At 44.2% G+C, this 18,784-nt stretch overlaps 1 protein-coding gene across 3 annotated transcripts in view; it reads right to left on the reverse strand.

Annotated features, from left to right (window-relative positions):
* LOC131194888 (uncharacterized) overlaps positions 1-11,328 on the reverse strand; it is a 28,627-nt gene extending 17,299 nt beyond the window's left edge. For 2 of the 3 annotated variants that reach the window (XM_058176451.1, XM_058176449.1), the window contains exon 1: positions 4,871-5,061. The gene's annotated coding sequence lies outside the window, so the exon portion shown is untranslated. Of the gene's footprint in view, positions 1-4,870; positions 5,062-11,137 lie in introns of those variants that run through there. The other variant, XM_058176450.1, reaches the window with a different exon arrangement.
* Between the last annotated feature and the right edge of the window lie 7,456 nt (positions 11,329-18,784).

The following is an 18,784-nucleotide window of genomic DNA, read 5'->3' on the forward strand; positions in this document are numbered from 1 at the left end:
CCAAGTTCTCTTATCTCCTCAGACCAGCGTAATCGCAGTTCAGAAATAAACAGAAGCCAAAGTCTTAGTCTCAAAATATTGCAGCCAAAGTTTCCAAGAATCAGTTTTTGTCCGTCAGAAGAAGCTATAGAGCAGCTCCTCCTGCTTTTATACCCTGTGGGGTGTGGCTCCGTGACTCAGCACTCTCTAGGCCTGCCCCACCCCTTCTTGTGTTGTTCCCACCTCTCCTTTCTGCGATGCCTGGGATTTAACCAGGACTGATTGTTAGCAGCTGGGTCTTGAGGCGTTGCCTGGAAGGGGGAAGGTGCGGGAGAAAGAGGCCTCGTCATCTCCTCCACCTGGCCTGCCTCTGGGAAGGTCCTGCAGAGGGAAGCCCTGTCGGCTCTTCCCCCTCACTCTCTGAGTCACTCTCTGCCAGGAGGCCAGGCTCAGGGGCTGAAGACGCAACACTGGTACTGGAGAAGATTCATGCAAGTCCCTTGGGCTGCAAGGCGATCAGTCCTAGAGGAGATCAACCCGGACTGCTCTTTAGAAGGTCAGATCCTGAAGATGAAGCTCAAATACTTTGGCCACCTAATGAGAAAGAAGGACTCACTGGAGAAGAGCCTAATGCTGGGAAAGATGGAGGGCAAAAGAAGAATGGGATGGCAGAGAACGAGGTGGCTGGATGGAGTCACTGAAGCTGTAGGCTTGAGCTTAAATGGACTCCGGAGAATGGTGGAGGACAGGAAGGCCTGGAGGAATGTTGTCCATGGGGTCACGATGGGTCGGACACAACTTTGCAACTAACAACAAAAAAGATCCACTGAGTTGAAGGTGCTTTGTCCTTATCCCTGTGTTTCCTTCCCTGGAAAATCGGTGTGTTTTTCCACAATCTTTCAGACCCTCCCTGATGGCGTTTGCACAAGATGGAACTCCTTGACTCATGACCATTCGTTTAGCGACCGTTCGAAGTTACAACAGCCCTGAAAAAAAGGGGCTTGCAACCATTCGTCACACTTCCGACTTGTTGAAGGACCCCCATGGCCATGTGGATTTGGATGCTTGGCATCTGGCATGTATTTATGATGGTAGCGCTGCCCTGGGGCTGTTGTGCCTCGTCCGCTTTCCCCACAGCCGGGGCCTTCTTATCTGCTTCCGAACGCTGAGGAATGTCCCAGCATGCCTCCCGGCCCCAGCCCTGGCTCCATGCCCAGACAGGCTGAGGAAGAAGAAGCGCCTCCAGCCCCCAGCTCTGGCTCCATGCCCAGGCAAACGGAGCAACTAGACCCCTCCCCCTCCCCCACAGCATGTGAGCCTGAGGGAGGTCAATTACCAACAGCTGCTGACTGGAGTGACCCTCGCTTCAGGAGAATTGATAAGCGGCGTCAACAGAAGGAAGGGAGGGGCAGGCCTGGATAAGTGCTGAGTCATGGAGCCACACCCCATGGCCTATATAAAGGACCTGCTTTCTGGCATTCTCTGAGTCAGGCAAAGTCTAAACATATCTTGCTGAAGTCACTTTCTGGTCTCCTGCCTGCCTTGAGGACTTTGCTAGGACTTTGGCAGAGCTGCAGAGGCACACCTGATTCGGATTTCCCTGACCCGGCCGTCAGCGGAGGAGTGGGACACGACAGGGGCCACATGAACCCCTTTTGCGACCTCTTGACGAGCAAAGTCAACGAGGAAACCAGGTTCACTTAACAACTGCGTTACTAACTTAGCAACTTCAAGGATTCACTTAACAGCTCTGGCTAGATAGGTCGCAAAACGGGGCACAATTCACTTAACTGTCTCGCTTCACAACAGAAATTCAGGGCTCAGTTGGGGCCATAAATTGTCATTCAGCACGATTAAGACATATTCATAATGGGACATGGCAAATGAGGCCTAAAATGTTAATTTTTAGGTTTTGTAAGCTTCTTCATCTCCTTGCTGGTCGATAACATCCCTCGCCAGAGACCCAACATAGCCGATGGGTCCATTATCTTCTATAACAGGGGTCTCCAACCTTGGCAACTTTAAGCCTGGCGGACTTCAACTCCCAGAATTCAGCCAGCAAAGCTGGCTGGGGATTCTGGGAGTTGAAATCCGCCAGGCTTAAAGTTGCCAAGGTTGGAGATCCCTGTTCTATAACATCCCTACACTTTGATCCGTTAGTCTTCACCATGTCAGATCTTCTCTCCTTCCCTACATCTAACGAAGCCCTCTTTCAAAATCTATCTCCTTTCAGGCACTACATCTGAGCTCCAGGTTCCACAGAATAACAGAGTTGGAAGGGACCTTGGAGGTCTTCTAGTCCAACCAATAGATTTAAACTTAATGTAAACCGCTTTAATCTAGATTGCAGAAAATATGACTTCTGCAACAGAATCATCAGTGCTTGGAATACTTTACCTGACTCTGTGGTCTCTTCCCATAATCCTAATAGCTTTAACCAAAAACTTTCTACTATTGACCTCACCCCATTCCTAAGAGGACCATAAGGAGCGTGCATAAGCGCACAAACGTGCCTACCGTTCCTGTCCTATTGTTTTTCTTTTCTTCTTCCTATATATGTTTATATGTGTATATACTATATAATCTTTTTGTATGATGTTGTGACAAAATAAATAAATAAATAAATAAATAAACCCCCTGTTCAGACAGGAAACCCTACACCATTTCAGACAAGTGGCTGTCTAGTCTCTTCTTAAAAACTTCCAGCCTTGGAGCATTTACAACTTCTGGAGGCAACTTCTGTTCCACTGGTTAATTGTTCTCACTGTCAGGAAATTTCTCGGGATCTTTGATTCCGTCCCTCTATTAATGCAGCCTAGGATTGCATTGGCTTTTTTTGGCAGCTGCAGCACAACGTGGGCTCCTAGTTAAAGCGATTGTCCACGAGGACTCCCCAGATCGCAAACCCCACCATGTTGGCCTAGAAACGGACCAAGGGGCTTCAGAGAAGAGAAGAATAGGAATAACAAGAGAGAGAGAGAAGGAAGGAAGGGAAGGAAGGAAGAAGAGAGAGAGAAGAGAAGAGAAGAAGAGAGAGAGAGAATAATAGAATAACAGAGAAGAGAAGAAGGAAGGAAGAGAAGAAGAATAATAGGAATAACAAGAGAAGAGGAAGAGAAGGAAGAGGAAGAGAAGAGAAGAAGAATAATAGGAATAACAAGAGAGAAGAGGAAGGAAGAGGAGAGAGAGAAGAAGAAAATAATAGGAATAACAAGAGAAGAGAGAGAGAAGAGAAGAGAAGAGAAGAGAATAATAGGAATAACAAGAGAAGAGGAAGGAAGGAAGGAAGAGAAGAAGAGAAGAGAATAATAGAATAACAAGAGAGAGAGGAAGGAAGGAGGAAGAATAATAGAATAACAAGAAGAGAAGAGGAAGGAAGGGAAGGAAGGAAGAGAAGAGAATAATAGGAATAACAAGAGAAGATGGAAGGGAAGGAAGGAAGGAAGGAAGGAAGAGAAGAGAAGAAGAAGAAGAAGAGAATAATAGGAATAACAAGAAGAGGAAGGAAGGGAAGGAAGGAAGAGGAAGAGAAGAGAAGAGAAGAGAAGAGAGAGAAGAGAAGAGAAGAGAAGAGAATAATAGGAATAACAAGAAGAGGAAGGAAGGAAGGGAAGAAGGAAGGGAAGGAAGGAAGAGAGAGAAGAGAAGAGAAGAGAAGAGAAGGAAGGGAAGGAAGAGAGAGAAGAGAAGAGAGAATAATAGGAATAACAAGAGAAGAGGAAGGAAGAGGAAGGAAGGGAAGAGAGAAGAGAATAATAGAATAACAAGAGAAGATGGAAGGAAGGAGGAAGAGGAAGGAAGAGAAGAAGAAGAGAGAAGAGAATAATAGATAACAAGAAGAGAGGAAGGGAAGGAAGGAAGAAGAAGAAGAGAGAGAAGGAAGAGAAGAAGAATAATAGGAATAACAAGAGGAAGGAAGGAAGGGAAGGAAGGAAGGAAGGGAAGGAAGAGAAGAGAAGAAGAAGAGAAGGAAGGAAGAGAAGAGAATAATAGAATAACAAGAAGAAGGAAGAGGAAGAGAAGAGAGAAGAGAAGAGAGAATAATAGAATAACAAGAGGAAGGAAGAAGGAAGAGAAGAAGAGAATAATGAATAACAAAAGAAGAGAAGAAGGAAGGGAAGGAAGGAAGAAGAGAAGAGAGAATAATAGAATAACAGAAGAGAAGGGAAGGAAGGAAGGAGAGAGAAAGAAGAGAAGAGAGAGAGAGAGAGAGAGAAGAGAGAGAAGAGAGAGAATAGGAATAACAAGAAGACAGAAGAGAGGGAAGGAAAAGAGAGAGAAGAAAATAATAGGAATAACAAGAAGGGAAGGAAGAGGAGAGAAGAAGAGAGAATAATAGGAATAAAGAGAGAGGAAGAGAGAGAGAGAAGAGAAGAGAAGAAGAGAATAATAGGAATAACAAGAGAAGAAAAGGAGAGAGAGAGAGAGAGAGAGAAGAAGAGAGAAGAAGAAGAGAGAAGAGAGAGAGAGAGAATAATAGGAATAACAAGAGAAGAGGAAGGAAGGGAAGGAAGAGGAGAAGGAGAAGAGAGAAGAGAGAGAAGGAGAATAGGAATAAAGAGAGAGGAAGAAGAGAAGAGAGAGAGAGAAGAGAAGAAGAAGAATAGATAACAAGAAGAGGAAGGAAGGAAGGAAGAGAGAGAGAAGAGAATAATAGGAATAACAAGAAGAGAGAAGGGAAGGAAGAGGAGGGAGGAGAGAGAGAGAGAAGAAGAAGAGAAGAGAGAATAATAGAATAACAAGAGAGAGAGAGAAGGAAGGAGGGAGGAGGAGAGGAGGGAGGAGAGGAGAGAGGAGAGGAGAGGAGAGGAGAGGAGAGGAGAGGAGAGGAGAGGAGAAGAGAAGAGAAGAGAAGAGAAGAGAAGTTGTAGTGTTCAAAGCAGCAACTTACTTCACTCCTTCAGGAACAGCAGGAAGCCAAGGTCATCCTTACGCTCTTTCCCATTAAGGCAGGCCCGTTTCTCACCGATGGATCTTCTCACCGATGGACCTTCTTGTAGGCGTCCTTCAAGCCAGAACTCCCCCACTGCCCAACTCCTGCTTGGATGCCCTTTTCTGCTGCTGGAGGCACCCCCAGCTCTCTGCCGCGCAGCCGTTTTCACCAGACGGTGTGGAGAAAACCAGCCAAACAGTCGTGCAGTCAAAGATAACGCTTTGGTTTCCTGCCCACGCGACCCAACGACGAAGCGGCTGTTTGAAACTAAACAACTGAAAAGCAGGCAGTTCTGGCAGGTAGGTGGGGAGTGAATCGGCTACAGGTAGTCCTCGACTTACGACCACAGCTGAGGCCGGCATTTCTGTTGCTAAGTGAAACATTGCTGGAATAGAGAGTTTTGAGGGCTTTCCTCGCCAGAGCTGCGAAAGGGATTCAACACAGTTGGTTAAGTTCGTCCCACGCTTGTTGAGTGAATTTGCATTCCCTGTGGACTTGGTCGCGATCACGACGTGACCCTTGGGCACCGCAACCGTCGTAACTACGAGTCAGTTGCCAAGCGTCCAAATTTTGATCGTGTGAGTATGAGGAGGCTGCGACAGTCTTAAGGATGGAAAATGGTCATAAGAAATATATATGTTATATGTTATGTTATGAAATCACTTTTATCAGTGACGTCGTAACTTTTTTTTTTTTTATAAAAAAGTTTCATTTTTACATTCATATCCAACAACTCATCCAACATACAGTCATATACAATTAGTCGGGCTTGCCCAGTCACCACCCCCTCCTTTTAACTCTCTTCCCTCTTCTACCTTCTTCTATTTTCCAGACCTTCCTCCCCTTCTCTTATCTACATCCTCTCCTCTCTCCCCCCTACACCTTCCTTCTCCCTCTTCTACACCTTCCTCTTCTCCCTCTTCTATCCCTCTTCTCCTCTTTCCTACCTCCTACTCTCTCCTCCTTTCTCCCTCCCCACCGTTCTAAAATGGTAACTGGGCAGACCCGACCCTACATTAATTATATTTATACATCTTCAATAATCCCTGTACATTAAACCATCACTCCATCCTCTACCCTCAACCCCCCCCAATTCCCCTCCCGAAAGTGACGTTATAATTTTCAACGGTCACTAAGTGAACTGTTATAAGTCGAGGACTACCTGTACCTTGGAGCAGGGGTCTCCAACCTTGGCAAACTTTAAGACTTGTGGACTTCAACTTTCAGAATCCCTCAGCCAGCAAAGCTGATTGGCTTGGGGCACTAGTTCATGGGCCTCTGTGGCTCAACAGACTAAGACAGTCTGTTATTATCAGCAGCTGCTTGCAATTACTCGCAGGTTCAAGCCCCACCAGCCCAAGGTTGACTCAGCCTTCCATCCTTTATAAGGTAGGTAAAATGAGGACCCAGATTGTTGGGGGCAATAAAGTTGACTTTGTATATAAATATACAAATGGAGGAAGACTATTGCTTGACATAGTGTAAGCCGCCCTGAGTCTTCGGAGAAGGGCGGGATATAAATGCAAATAAAAAAAAAAAAATGAAGGGCAGAGAGAAAGACTGGGAGAAAGGAATGGATGTTCCTGACTATGGATGGATTCTCATCCTGCCCAGTGAAACCCAAGCCAGGTGGGACCCATGCCAGCTGTGGTCGTAAGTCGAGGACTACAGCTCTTGTAAGAAACCCAATTTGTAAACAGAAAAGTCATTTAGCAAAACATCCTTGAGAGCCAATCACGGGTAGTCCTCGACTTACGACCGCAACCGAGCCTGAAATTTCCACTGCTAAGCGAGACAGTTTACATTTTGGCCCATTTTGTGGTGACTTTTTCTCACCACGTTTGTTAAATGAATCGCTGCAATTGTTAAAATTAGTTACCTGGTTGTTAAGTGAATTTCGCCTTATTTCACGACCTTTCCGTCATAGGAAGGCATTGCAGTTGTTCAGTTTAACCCCGTTGTTGTGAATCTGGCTTCCCCATTGACTTGGCTCGTCAGAAGGTCATAAAGGATCGTGACCCCAAGGACACAGCAACAATGATCATTAATAGTTAAGCAAAGTTAGAAGGGACCTGCGATTGCCTGCCAAGTTCTCTTACCTCCTCAGACCAGCGTAATTGCAGTTCAGAAATAATCAGAAGCCAAAGTCTTAATCTCAAAATATTGCAGCCAAAGTTTCCAAGAATCAGTTTTTGTCCGTCAGAAGAAGCTATAGAGCAGCTCCTCCTGCTTTTATACCCTGTGGGGTGTGGCTCCGTGACTCAGCACTCTCTAGGCCTGCCCCACCCCTTCTTTTGTTGTTCCCGCCTCTCCTTTCTGCGATGCCTGGGATTTAACCAGGACTGATTGTCAGCAGCTGGGTCTTGAGGCATTGCCTGGGAGGGGGAAGGTGCGGGAGAAAGAGGCCTCGTCATCTCCTCCACCTGGCCTGCCTCTGGGAAGGTCCTGCAGAGGGAAGCCCTGTCGGCTCTTCCCCCTCACTCTCTGAGTCACTCTCTGCCAGGAGGCCAGGCTCAGGGGCTGAAGACGCAACACTGGTACTGGAGAAGATTCATGCAAGTCCCTTGGGCTGCAAGGCGATCAGTCCTAGAGGAGATCAACCCGGACTGCTCTTTAGAAGGTCAGATCCTGAAGATGAAGCTCAAATACTTTGGCCACCTAATGAGAAAGAAGGACTCACTGGAGAAGAGCCTAATGCTGGGAAAGATGGAGGGCAAAAGAAGAATGGGATGGCAGAGAACAAGGTGGCTGGATGAAGCTGTAGACTTGAGCTTAAATGGACTCCGGAGGATGGTGGAGGACAGGAAGGCCTGGAGGAATGTTGTCCATGGGGTCACGATGGGTCGGACACAACTTTGCAACTAACAACAAAAAAGATCCACTGAGTTGAAGGTGCTTTGTCCTTATCCCTGTGTTTCCTTCCCTGGAAAATCGGTGTGTTTTTCCACAATCTTTCAGACCCTCCCTGATGGCGTTTGCACAAGATGGAACTCAACATAGCCAGCAGAGAGAATTACAGATAGTCCTTGACTCATGACCATTCGTTTAGCGACCGTTCGAAGTTACAACAGCCCTGGAAAAAAAAAGGGGCTTGCGACCATTCGTCACACTTCCGACTTGTTGAAACACCCCCATGGCCGTGTGGATTTGGATGCTTGGCATCTGGCATGTATTTATGACGGTAGCGCTGCCCTGGGGCCACGTGAACCCCTTTTGCGACCTCTTGACGAGCAAAGTCAACGAAGAAACCAGGTTCACTTAACAACTGCGTTACTAACTTAGCAACTTCAGGGATTCACTTAACAGCTCTGGCTAGATAGGTCGCAAAACGGGGCACAATTCACTTAACAACTGTCTCGCTTCACAATAGATATTCAGGGCTCAGTTGGGGCCATAAATTGTCATTCAGCACGATTAAGACATATTCATTATGGGACATGGCAAATGAGGCCTAAAATGTTAATTTTTAGGTTTGTAAGCTTCTTCATCTCCTTGCTGGTCGATAACATCCCTCGCCAGAGACCCAACATAGAATAGAATAGAATAGAATAGAATTTTTATTGGCCAGGTGTGATTGGACACACAAGGAATTTGTCTTGGTGCATAGGCTCTCAGTGTACATAAAAAAAAAAAAGATACGTTCATCAAGGTACAACATTTACAATACAATTGATGGTCAATATATCAATATAAATCATAAGGATTGCCAGCAACAAGTTATAATCATACAGTCATAAATGGAAAGAGATTGGCGATGGGAACGATGAGAAGATTAATAGTAGTGCAGATTCAGTAAATAGTTTGACAGTGTTGATGGAATTATTTGTTTAGCAGAGTGATGGCCTTCAGGAAAAAACTGTCCTTGTGTCTAGTTGTTCTGGTGTGCAGTGCTCTATAGCGTCGTTTTGAGGGTAGGAGTTGAAACAGTTTATGTCCTGGATGCGAGGAGTCTGTAAATATTTTCACGGCCCTCTTCTTGATTCGTGCAGTATACAAGTCCTCAATGGATAATGGATGGATAATGGATGGGTCCATTATCTTCTATAACAGGGGTCTCCAACCTTGGCAACTTTAAGCCTGGCGGACTTCAACTCCCAGAATTCCCCAGCCAGCAAAGCTGGCTGGGGGATTCTGGGAGTTGAAGTCCGCCAGGCTTAAAGTTGCCAAGGTTGGAGATCCCTGTTCTATAACATCCCTACACCTTGATCCGTTAGTCTTCACCATGTCAGATCTTCTCTCCTTCCCTACATCTAACGAAGCCCTCTTTCAAAATCTATCTCCTTTCAGGCACTACATCTGAGCTCCAGGTTCCACAGAATAACAGAGTTGGAAGGGACCTCGGAGGTCTTCTAGTCCAACCCCCTGTTCAGACAGGAAACCCTACACCATTTCAGACAAGTGGCTGTCTAGTCTCTTCTTAAAAACTTCCAGCCTTGGAGCATTTACAACTTCTGGAGGCAACTTCTGTTCCACTGGTTAATTGTTCTCACTGTCAGGAAATTTCTCGGGATCTTTGATTCCGTCCCTCTATTAATGCAGCCTAGGATTGCATTGGCTTTTTTGGCAGCTGCAGCACAACGTGGGCTCCTAGTTAAAGCGATTGTCCACGAGGACTCCCCAGATCGCAAACCCCACCATGTTGGCCTAGAAACGGACCAAGGGGGCTTCAGAGAAGAGAAGAATAGGAATAACAAGAGAAGAGAGAAGGGAAGGGAAGGGAAGGGAAGGGAAGAAAGAGAAGAGAAGAGAAGAGAAGAGAAGAGAAGAGAAGAGAAGAGAAGAGAAGAGAAGAGAATAATAGGAATAACAAGAGAAGACAGAAGGGAAGGGAAGGGAAGAGAAGAAAATAATAGGAATAACAAGAGAAGAGGGAAGGGAAGAGGAGAGGAGAGAAAAGAAGAGAAGAGAATAATAGGAATAACAAGAGAAGAGAGAAGGGAAGAGAAGAGAAGAGAAGAGAAGAGAAGAGAAGAGAAGAGAAGAATAGGAATAACAAGAGAAGAGGAAGAGGAAGAGGAGGAGAAGAGAAGAGAAGAGAAGAGAAGAGGAAGGAAGAGAAGAGAATAATAGGAATAACAAGAGAAGAGGAAGGGAAGGAAGGAAGGAGAGGAGAGAAGAGGAAGAGAAGAGAAGAGAAGAGAAGAGAAGAAAAGAAGAGAAGAAGAGAAGAATAGGAATAACAAGAGAAGAGGAAGGAAGGGAAGGGAAGAGAGAGAGAGAGAAGAAGAAGAGAAGAAGAGAATAACAAGAAGAGAGAAGAGAGAGGAAGGAAGGAGAGAAGAGAGAGGAAGAGAAGAGAAGAAGAGAAGAAAAGGAAGGAAGAGAAGAGAAGAGAATAATAGGAATAACAAGAGGAAGGAAGGAGAGGAGAGAAGAGAAGAGAAGAGAAGAGAGAAGAGAAGAGAAGAGAAGAGAAGAAGAAGAGAAGAGAATAATAGGAATAACAAGAGAAGAGGAAGGAAGGAAGGAAGAGGAGAGAGGAGAGGAGAAGAGAAGAGAGAGAAGAGAGAGAAGAGAAGAGAAGAAGAAGAGAAGAGAGAAGAGGAAGAGAAGAGAGAGAGAGAGAGAAGAGAAGAATAGGAATAACAAGAGAAGAGGAAGGAAGGAAGGAAGAGAAGAGAAGAGAAGAGAATAATAGGAATAACAAGAGGAAGGAAGGAGAGGAGAGAAGAGAAGAGAAGAGAAGAGAGAAGAGAAGAGAAGAGAAGAGAAGAAGAAGAGAAGAGAATAATAGGAATAACAAGAGAAGAGGAAGGAAGGAAGGAAGAGGAGAGAGGAGAGGAGAAGAGAAGAGAGAGAAGAGAGAGAAGAGAAGAGAAGAAGAAGAGAAGAGAGAAGAGGAAGAGAAGAGAGAGAGAGAGAGAAGAGAAGAATAGGAATAACAAGAGAAGAGGAAGGAAGGAAGGAAGAGAAGAGAAGAGAAGAGAATAATAGGAATAACAAGAGAAGAGAGAAGGGAAGGGAAGAGGAAGAGAGAGGAGAGAAGAGAAGAGAAGAGAAGAAAAGGAAGGGAAGAGAGAGAGAATAATAAGAATAACAAGAGAAGAGAGAAGGGAAGGAAGGAAGAGAGAGAGAGGAGAGGAAGAGAGAGAGGAGAGGAGAGGAGAAGAGAAGAGAAGAGAAGAGAAGAGAAGAGAAGAGAAGAGAAGAGAAGAGAAGAGAAGAGAAGAGAAGAGAAGAGAAGAGAAGAGAAGAGAAGTTGTAGTGTTCAAAGCAGCAACTTACTTCACTCGTTCAGGAACAGCAGGAAGCCAAGGTCATCCTTACGCTCTTTCCCATTAAGGCAGGCCCGTTTCTCACCGATGGATCTTCTCACCGATGGACCTTCTTGTAGGCGTCCTTCAAGCCGGAACTCCCCCACTGCCCAACTCCTGCTTGGATGCCCTTTTCTGCTGCTGGAAGCACCCCCAGCTCTCTGCCGCGCAGCCGTTTTCACCAGAAGGTGTGGAGAAAACCAGCCAAACAGTCGTGCAGTCAAAGATAACGCTTTGGTTTCCTGCCCACGCGACCCAACGACAAAGCGGCTGTTTGAAACTAAACAACTGAAAAGCAGGCAGTTCTGGCAGGTAGGTGGGGAGTGAATCGGCTACAGGTAGTCCTCGACTTACGACCACAGCTGAGGCCGGCATTTCTGTTGCTAAGTGAAACATTGCTGGAATAGAGAGTTTGAGGGCTTTCTCGCCAGAGCTGCGAAAGATCAACACAGTTGGTTAAGTTCGTCCACGCTTGTTGAGTGAATTTGCATTCCCTGTGGACTTGGTCGCGATCACGACGTGACCCTTGGGCACCGCAACCGTCGTAACTACGAGTCAGTTGCCAAGCGTCCAAATTTTGATCGTGTGAGTATGAGGAGGCTGCGACAGTCTTAAGGATGGAAAATGGTCATAAGAAATATATATGTTATATGTTATGTTATGAAATCACTTTTATCAGTGACGTCGTAACTTTTTTTTTTTTTTATAAAAAAGTTTCATTTTTACATTCATATCCAACAACTCATCCAACATACAGTCATATACAATTAGTTGGGCTTGCCCAGTCACCACCCCCTCCTTTTAACTCTCTTCCCTCTTCTACCTTCTTCTACTTTCCAGACCTTCCTCCCCTTCTCTTATCTACATCCTCTCCTCCCTCCACCCTACACCTTCCTTCTCCCTCTTCTACCCCTCTTCCTTCCTCTTCTCCCTCTTCTACCCCTCTTCTCCTCTTTCCTACCTCCTACTCTCTCCTCTTTTCTCCCTCCCCACCGTTCTAAAATGGTAACTGGGCAGACCCGACCCTACATTAATTATATTTATACATCTTCAATAATCCCTGTACATTAAACCATCACTCCATCCTCTACCCTCAACCCCCCCCAATTCCCCTCCCCAAAAGTGACGTTGTAACTTTCAACGGTCACTAAGTGAACTGTTATAAGTCGAGGACTACCTGTACCTTGGGGCAGGGGTCTCCAACCTTGGCAAACTTTAAGACTTGTGGACTTCAACTTTCAGAATCCCTCAGCCAGCAAAGCTGATTGGCTTGCTTGGGGCACTAGTTCATGGGCCTCTGTGGCTCAACAGACTAAGACAGTCTGTTATTATCAGCAGCTGCTTGCAATTACTCGCAGGTTCAAGCCCCCATTGACTCAGCCTTCCATCCTTTATAAGGTAGGTAAAATGAGGACCCAGATTGTTGGGGGCAATAAGTTGACTTTGTATATAAATATACAAATGGAGGAAGACTATTGCTTAACACAATGTAAGCCGCCCTGAGTCTTCGGAGAAGGGCGGGATATAAATGCAAATAAAAAAAAAAAATGAAGGGCAGAGAGAAAGACTGGGAGAAAGGAATGGATGTTCCTGACTATGGATGGATTCTCATCCTGCCCAGTGAAACCCAAGCCAGGTGGGACCCATGCCAGCTGTGGTCGTAAGTCGAGGACTACAACTCTTGTAAGAAACCCAATTTGTAAACAGAAAAGTCATTTAGCAAAACATCCTTAAGAGCCAATCACGGGTAGTCCTCGACTTACGACCGCGATTGAGCCTGAAATTTCCACTGCTAAGCGAGACAGTTTACGTTTTGGCCCATTTTGTGGTGACTTTTTCTCACCACGTTTGTTAAATGAATCGCTGCAATTGTTAAAATTAGTTACCTGGTTGTTAAGTGAATCTTGCTTCCCCATTGACTTGGCTCGTCAGAAGGTCGCAAAAGGGGATCGCGTGACCCCAAGGACACAGCAACAATGATCATTAATAGTTAAGCAAAGTTAGAAGGGACCTTGGAGGTCTTCTAGTTCAACCCCTGCTCAGGCAGGAAACCCTACACCATCTCAGTCAGATGGTTATCCAACATTTTCTTAAAAATTTCCAGTGTTGGAGCATTCACAACTTCTGCAGGCAAGTCGTTCCGCTTATTAATTGTTCCAACTGTCAGGAAATTCCTCCTTAGTTCTAAGTTGCTTCTTTCTTTGATCAGTTTCCACCCATTGCTTCTTGTTCTACCCTCAGGTGCTCTGGAGAACAGCCCGACTCCCTCTTCCTTGTGGCAACCCCTGAGATATTGGAAGACTGCTGTCATGTCTCCCCTTCTTTTCATTAAATCAGACATACCCAGTTCCTGCAACTCTTTTTCATATGTTTTAGCCTCCAGTCCCCTAATCATCTTTGTTGCTCTTCTCTGCACTCTTTCTAGAGTCTCCACATCTTTTTTACATCGTGGTGACCAAAACTGAATGCAGGATTCCAAGTGTGGCCTTACCAAGGCATTAGAAAGTGGTATTAACCCTTCACGTGATCTTGATTCTATCCCTCTGTTTATGCAGCCCAGAACTGTGTTGGCTTTTTTGGCAGCTACTGCACACTGCTGGCTCATATCTAAATGGTTGTCCACTAGGACTCCAAAATCCCTCTCACAGTTACTACTATTGAGCAAGGTACTACATTTATCATACCTGTGCATTTTGTTTTCCTTGCCTAAAAGTAAGTACTCATAAGTACGAGCCAGTTGCCAAGCGTCTGAATTTTGATCGTGTGTCCACGGGGATGCGGCAACGGTCCTAAATGTGGAAAACTGTGATAATTCACTTTTTGTCAGTGCCGTTGTAACTTTGGTCACTAAACGAACAGTCGTAAGTCGAGGACTTAGCTGTGTTCCCAGCTACTTCCCTCAGCATCTGATCGTTGATGGGTCTTGTACTTTCTATATTGCCAATGTATATATAATAAAAGGAGGGCAATGGAAAGGTTTGCAGATATAAAGGGGGCATTATTAAGATCCGAAACGAGAAACTTCCCAATTTGGGGGATTAGAATAGCGAAGAAAAACTGCATTTTACAAGAAGAAAAGCTGTCTTCTAATTTTGCAAATGAATTTGCAAAAACCGCTTACAAAGATTAAAGGTGGGGGGAAGGGAAGGGAAACCATAGCGAGCTCATTTTTTTTCCACTTCGGGGGATGCGCGAGAAAATGTGCACAGGAAACGGCAGCGATAAACGGAGTTATTGTGGTCCCATGACTTCAGCACTGCTCTTGGTGTGCTCGCCGGGAACAGGCTGCAGATTCTCTCGCTGAGGTCTAGCAGCTTGTTTACTTGCAGTCATTGCCCCTGGCTGAGTCTTAAGGAAAAAACAAGGGTTGTTTTCTCAAAAGGTGCTATTTTTGCTTTTTTTCGAAAGGCAACCGGACTTTGTTTTGCTAGAAGACATTGCGCTTCCCCTCCAAGAAGCTTCTTCCGTTCTGACTGAATGGTGGAGGATGGAAGGATTTACTCTATATTCTTTACAGTCTTCTGGTCATTAGTTCTCTCTCTGAGAGTCATTGAGGCCACTTGGTTTATCTGGGCCCCCGATCACCTGAATCTTCTTGCAACTGCCAAAAGAACGGTGTTGTAGACAGGGGAGAAGTGGTGTCCTATTTCCCCCATCCCTTTTTCAAATAATCACTGGAACAACTTGCCTCCAGCAGTTGGTGAATTCTCTAACACTGGGAGTTGAGATTGGATAACCATTTGTCTGAAATGGTGTAGGGTTTCCTGCCTGAGCAGGGGGTTGGACTAGAAGGCCTCCAAGGACCCTTTCAACACTGTTCTGTTCTATTTTCTATTCTATTCCATATTTTCTATTCTATTCTATTCTATTCTATTCTATTCTATTCTATTCTATTCTATTCTATTCTAGTCTAGTCTAGTCTAGTCTAGTCTAGTCTATTTATTTTATTCCATATTTTCTATTCTGTTCTGTTCTGTTGTTCTGTTCTGTTCTGTTCCGTTCCGTTCCGTTCCATTCCATTCCATTCCATTCCATTCCATTCCATTCCATTCCATTCCATTCCATTCCACTCCACTCCACTATACCCTTCTATTCTATTCTATTCTATTCTATTCTATTCTATTCTATTCTATTCTATTCCATATTTTCTATTCTATTCTATTCTATTCTATTCTATTCTACTCCACTCCTATTCTATTCTATTCTATTCTATTCTATTCTATTCTATTCTATTCTATTCTATTCTATTCTTATATTTTCTATTCTATTCCATTCCATTCCATTCTATTCTATTCTATTCATTCTACATATTTTCTATTCTATTCTATTCTATTCTATTTTTCCTATTCTATTCTATTCTATTCTATTCCATATTTTCTATTCTATTCTATTCTATTCTATTCCATATTTTCTATTCTATTCTATTCTATTCTATTCTATTCTATTCTATTCTATTCTATTCTATTCTATTCTATTCTATTCTATTCTAATAACAACAGAGTTGGAAGGGACCTTGGAGGCCTTCTAGTCCAACCCCCTGCCCAGGCAGGAAACCCTACACCATCTCAGACAGATGGTTATCCAACATTTTCTTAAAAATTTCCAGTGTTGGAGCATTCACAACTTCTGCAGGCAAGTCGTTCCACTTATTCTCTTCTCTTCTCTTCTCTTCTCTTCTCTTCTCTTCTCTTCTCTTCTCTTCCATTCTATTCTGTTGAGAGAGGGCTGTTAAATCTTAATGTAAATGGCCTGTTTGACGTCATGGTGGACAGAGAGGACTGCTGGTTTGAATGAGGGGTCAAACAGTCCTTTCAGCAGTTCCAAGAAGGTCTCACATCCATTTGCACTCTATAACAGAATAGAACAGAGTTGGAAGGGACCTTGGAGGTCTTCTAGTCCAGCCCCCGGCTCAAGCAAGAGACCCTATACCATTTCTGACAAGCGACGGTCCAATCTCTTTTTAAAAACTTCCAGTAACGAAGCACCCACAACTTCTGGTGGCAAGCTGTTCCACTGGTTAATTGTCCTGCTAGGAATTTTTTCTCCTCAGTTCCAAGTTGCTTCTCTCTTTAATTAGTTTCTATCCATCGTTTCTTGTCCTGCCCTCTGGTGCGTTGGATAATAGGTCCACTCCCTCTTCTGTGTGACCACCTCTCAAACACTGGTGAACACACTATCAAAAAGATGTTGAGACTAACAAGCACAGAATTTAAGGGAAAATTTTTATAATATGTTTTATAGATGGCACTTAGATCCCAAAAAATTATCATGTATGTATCCTAATATCCAAGCGAAATGTTGGAGGTGTGACTGTCATGACGCTACATATTTTCATATTTGGTGGACTTGCAAGAAAATTAAGGCCTTTTGGATAAGAATTTGGTGGATTATTCAAAATGTACTGAAGAAGAAGATAAAGTTCCTGCCACAATTTTTCCTTTTGGGAATTATAACGGATTGTACAGGGATTGAGACTAAATTGATTCTGAATTTAATAACAGCAGCAAGACTGTTGATTGGACAATACTGGAAGAAAGAAGAGGTACCTACAATAGAAGAATGGATACTGAAAGTTATTAATTTGGCTGAGATGGCTAAAATCTCAGCTTTTTTAAAAGACAATACGCAGGAAAGATATTTAATTGAATGGAAAAAATGGATTGATTATCTACAAAACAGATATCAGATTAAGAAATATCAGATTGCCTTTGAATAATTAGAAAGTTATTTTATGTAATGGGGAGGGGGTTGGGAGATGAAAAGCTTTGGATGTGGTTATTTGGATTGGAAGGGAAAATTTTATTCTATGTTTGGTTTATGTATAACAATACCTTGTGATTGACCCGGGAAGCCGGGGGGGGGAGAGGGAGGGGGGAAGGGGGTTTTTTGGGAGGGAGGGGGGAAAAAGGGGGAAAAATGTTTTTGTTTTTTAAAACTCTTTCAATAAAAATAAAAAATAAAAAGATGTTGAGACTCTAGAAAAAGTGCAGAGGAGAGCAACCAGGATGATGAGGGGACTGGAGGCTAGAACATATGATGAACGGTTGCAGGAACTGGGCATGGCTGGTCTAGTGAAGAGAAGGACCAGGGGAGACAGGATAGCCGTCTTCCAATATTTGAAGGGCTGCCACAGAGAGGAGTGGGTCCAGCTATTTTCCAAAGCACCTGAAGGCCAGATAAGGATGAATGGATGGAAACTGAACAAGGAGAGAGATTCAACCTGGAAATAAGGAGAAATTTTCTGACAGAGAGAGCAATCCACCCATGGAACAGAAGTTACCTTCGGAAGTTGTGGGAGCTTCATCACTGGAGGCTTTCAAGAAGAGATTGGACTGCCATCTGTCAGAAATGGTATAGGGTCTCCTGCTTGGGTGGAGGGGGGTTGGACTAGATGACCTACAAGGTCCCTTCCAACTGTTAATCTTAACAGTTGAAAATCTAATGTCACCTCTAGCCCTTCTTTTCTCTAGACTAGCCAAACTCAAATCCTGCAACCTCCAAGTGGTCTCAACAATGATTCTTAGAAAGAGTACTAACGGCCAGATGACTACAAGGCATATAAATCTTTCCATCCTCCACCGTTCAGTCAGAACCGAAGAAGCTTCTTGGATGAGAAGTGAAATGTCTTCCATTTCACTTCAAAGAGCACCTTTGGGATAACCATAACCTGGATGACTGAGAATCTCCGTAGATTCGGTCGTTTCTTTTCCATGCCCAGTCAATTCCAGTTGCCAAGCTGCTGGCAACTCTCCTCCGGCAATTTTAGACTGGGCAAAGCACACAAGCCACGGATCCTTAGTGGTCGTGTGGAATTTAAAAATCCCAGCCTCTCAATGATTTTTTTTTTTATTTGCATTTATATCCTGCCCTTCTCCGAAGACTCAGGGCGGCTTACACTATGTTAGCAATAGTCTTCATCCTATTTGTATATACAGAGTCAACTTATTGCCCCCAACAATCTAGGTCCTCATTTTACCTACCTTATAAAGGATGGAAGGCTGAGTCAACCTTGGGCCTGGTGGGACTTGAACCTGCAGTAATTGCAAGCAGCTGCTGTTAATAACAGACTGTCTTATCAGTCTGAGCCACTGATCGTTAAATCAACCCAAGAAGGTTAATATTTGAATTTTTAGCAAGGCTGAATTTGATTATTTTTTTTTTAGGTTAGAGAGATGGTTTTAAGGGCAAGGGTGTCCAACCGGGGACCTCCAACTCCCAGAATTCCCTGGGTGGCTGGCTGGGGAATTCTGGGAGCTGATGTTCACAGGTCTTAAAGTAGCCAAGGTTGGACTCTCCTTCCTGGTTTAAAGTGTCCGAAGATGTTTTTTGCCATTCCAGTTACTCACTTCTGTCTCTGAGATTTTTCGGACTACAGATAAGTCAATTTATGACCAGTTGCTTAGCAACGGTTTGAAATTATGTCAGACGCCCCAGTTCCAAAAAAACCCTCAGAATCACACAATGTTACAACCAACCCACATGGAACCATGTTTGATGGCATATTTATGAAAAAAACGGGATTTATTTCTGGCTTTCTGCAAACCTGGCCCATAGTAAATAAGAGGTTTGCTTTACGACCGTAGCTTTTATTTAATGACTGCAGTGGTCACTTTCTCAT

Source organism: Ahaetulla prasina, chromosome 3 (assembly GCF_028640845.1).
Source record: "Ahaetulla prasina isolate Xishuangbanna chromosome 3, ASM2864084v1, whole genome shotgun sequence".
NCBI lineage: Eukaryota > Metazoa > Chordata > Lepidosauria > Squamata > Colubridae > Ahaetulla > Ahaetulla prasina.